Raw genomic sequence first — 3,643 nt, 5'->3', positions numbered from 1 at the left:
CCGGGTTGGCACAGGGGGATTTTTGCAGGAACAGATTTGGGTGGAGCTGGGGAAGGGTCAGGCCCTCCTGCCAAAGCAGGGAGAGATCTGGTCCCGTGCACAGCTCCAGGGCTGGAGCAGTGACCTGTGTCCCACCGGGAAGCGCTGCCCCCGCTCTCCTCCGGCCCATCTGCGGCTCCTCCTCTGCGAGCTCCGCCAAAGGCAACTGCCAGGAGGCTTCACAGCAAAGTGCAACAACACAGCGTTAAATCATAGCTAAAAATATTCCTCAGGAGCTTTATTAGTAAATGCCACAGTTGGTGGTTTGGTTTGGGGGTTGGTTTGGTTTTTTTTTCTTTTCCCCTCCCCTTTCTACTGTAAAATGTTTCAGCTCTAGGAACAGCGCTTGACTAAACTGTCCCTAAACCCCCACCAGCTCCGAGGGCTGGGCTCTGCAGCATCCTCAGGAGGATGCCAAAAAAGCCTCCTTACCCTGGGCTCAGCTCACAAACCTCATCCTGCTGTGAGTCTGGCTTAAAACGAACAGGCTCCTGGAGGGGTTTTATCTAAATGATGCCTCTTTTAGGGGAGGTGAGAGCAAATGCTGTAAATCACAGAATCACAGGAAGCTTTGGGGTTGGGAGGGATCTTTCAGATGATCTCGTTCCACCCCCTGCCATGGGCAGGGACACCTCCCACTATCCCAGGCTGTTCCAAGCCATTCCAACTTGGCCCTAGACAGGGATCTGGGGGCAGCCACAGCTTCTCTGAGCAACTTGTGCCAGGGCCTCCCCACCCTCCCAGCCAAGAATTTCTTCCTAACTTTTGATCTAAATCTCTCCATTTTTGGTTCAAAACCATTCCCCATTGATCTATGGCTATTTCCCCCTGTAAAAAGCCTTTCCTTTTGATAAACCCCCTTTAGGTACTGGAAGGGGCCCTTAGGTGTCTCCAGAGCCTTCTCCAGGCTGAACAGCCCCATCTCTGGCCAGTGGATTTGCAGGCAGAAGCTTTCCTTGGGGTTTAGTTAACGTGGAGTTTGGGTTCTGTTGTTTGATTTCTCAGAAATGGGAGCCCTCAGTTCACCTGGCACTGGCCATGGAGCTGAGGGCCACTTCTCCAGGTCCTTCCCATTCACCTTTTGGCTCTGTCTCTGCTGTGGCTACAGATCAGAGCATCCGTATCCATGTAAAATCCATGCAAAGAGAGACATCCAACCCGATACCCTGATGCTAAGGGAATAAAGAGGGGGAAAGCTGTGGATGAAACCATGCATGACCCTCCTCCATCATCCCCTGGCTGCTCCATGCCCAGGAATGCCCAGGAGCAGCGGCACTGCCTTGATCTTCAGAGGAGTCATCAGGGGCTGTGGGAACGCAGCACATCTCGGCTCTGTTTTGGCTGCAAAAGATCCCTGCTGGCCCAGGAATCATGTGTTGTTTTTAATGACTCTATCACCAAAGGAAAAATCTTCAATGACAGCTTTTTTTTTCCCCCCTTTTTGTGGCCAGCTCATTACCAGAAGGATCTCCCTCGCTCTCTGCCGGGTTGTGCGAGCAGGACGCCGCTGAACAAACCGGCCTTTTTCTCCCCAATATAGAAGGCGCTTTGATAAAGCGGGGAAACCCTCGGCCAGCAGCGAGGGGTTTTCTGGAAAGCCTCTGCTGCTGCCTTTGGGAACAGCAGCAGGACTGGCACCTCCAGCAGAGCTCTCCAAGCTGCTCCCTGCGGGGCTGGGCTTTGCCTGCTGCTCCCCAGAGCATCCCCGGGGGTTTTCCGTAGCAGGAGCCCTAAAAAACTCCGGGTGGATGTGGGGAAGAAGGGGCAGATCCCAGCCTGGAGCTGGCTGCAGCCTCGCTGCTCAGAGACACGGGGAATTCAGCTCAGAGGGTGGCTTTTTTGGATGAGAAGCTCTGCAGGAAAAAAAAGCAAAAAAAAAAGCAAAAAAAAAAAAGCGCGTTCTTGCTTTTCTTTTTTTATTTCTTAACACTTCTGGCTCGAGGGCTGTTGTTCGTAACTTGTCAAGATCTTGGCATCGGCGGCTGATTTGTCATCCGCCATAAAATGGAGGATGAGCATCTTTGGTTCAGAACTGGGCCAAGGGAGATGACAGCTCAAAGCAAAATATGCTTCATCTCCAGTTTTCTCCGTGGGCTTCAGCTCCCGGGAGAAGGAGCGGACATTTGGGGTCTGAGTTGCATCACAGCGTTCTGGGTAAGAGCCCTTCTCCTGCTCCGCGTTTGCGACAGCACAGCCCGGTGCACTTTAACCCTCTGCCTGCCAGAGCAGGCTGTGCTGGGCTGATGCTGCCATCACCCTGCCCTCCTCACCGAGCGCTGCAACCTGTCACCCTGAGAGCTGCCGAGACACTCAAATACCACCGAAATACCATTTTTAAAAGCAAAACGATACCAGCAATCTCTTTAAAACCCAGGCAACGAGCCGCAGCGTGAGGGGTGTGCCTTGGCACGCTGAAGTTTGGAAGATGAATTATTAATGCTGCCATTCCCGAGCTGCCCGCACATCCCGGGGATGCGCTCCCCTCCTCCGGCTCGTTCCGGCAGCGTGTCCGGCCCCTGGCTCCGCTTTGCCGGCCACACAGAGCCACAAACTCCGCTAAAAAGCATCTCAACCCGCAGGTATTCCATCGCGCTGACAGCACCCTCAGGCAGCAAGAACTCGAGTTTGAAGCGATAAAATTCAAGCTCCCTGCAAGTAGCTGAATCACTCAGCGTGGAGGCCCAGGCTCGGCACCTTGGAGGGGCTCTGGGCCCACCTGCTCTGCCCTTTGGGGTGCCCCGGGATTGGGGGGTCACCAAGGGGGCACTGAACCCTCCCAAATCCCTGGGATGGCACCAGGATGGGGACGGGGGGGTGGCATTCAGGAGAGGTAACACCAGGCTGTGCCCTGCTCAGCGCTGTCCCCTCCGCATCCCCAGCCTCACACCGGCCTGCAGAGCCCCCCGGACCCCCCCCAGATTCCCGAGTCAGCGGGTGATGAGCCCTGCCCTGCGGTGGCTGTGGGTGCACAGGCAACCGTGGGCCCAGCTTATCCCCCACAGTGATGTAAAGACGAAGGATCCTCCCTCCCCAGGATGGCAAGTGAAGCCCCCCGCCCCCAGCCCGCCCCCGTGCAAGGGTGCAGAGCAGCCAGGCACCCCTCCCTCTCCATGCAGGAATGCCGAGTGACAGCACACACCCCCATCCCCAGCGCAGGGGTGCAGAGAGCCCCGGAACACCGCGGTGCGAATGTGCCAAGCGCTGCCGGGATCCCTCCCCTCCCTCCCCCCGGCCATGAGAACGTGCAGAGCAGCCTGACCCCCTCCCCTCCAGGCTAAACCTGGAGGATTGCCCCCCAACCCCCGGCCACCAACAGCTGCGAAGTGGAGGGACACCCCCCAAGCAAGGAAGCAGCTTGGACAGCCCCTTCCCAGAGCAAGGATGCGAAGGGATGGAGGACAGCCCCCCCGCCCCCGTGCACGGATGCAAAGCTGGGGGGGGATGCAGCAAAACGGGGATGCAGAGCGGCCCTGCCCCCCCCCCCCCCCAAGGATGCGAAGGGACGGAAGACCCCCCCAGAAAGGATGCAAAGGGATGGAGGATCCCCCTGAAAGGATGTAAAGGGATGCAGAACCCCCTCCCCCGCAAGGAGCACCCCCCACAC

This window comes from Parus major, chromosome 4A, assembly GCF_001522545.3.
Source record: "Parus major isolate Abel chromosome 4A, Parus_major1.1, whole genome shotgun sequence".
Taxonomy (NCBI): Eukaryota; Metazoa; Chordata; class Aves; order Passeriformes; family Paridae; genus Parus; species Parus major.
Note: the sequence above shows the minus strand (reverse complement) of the source record.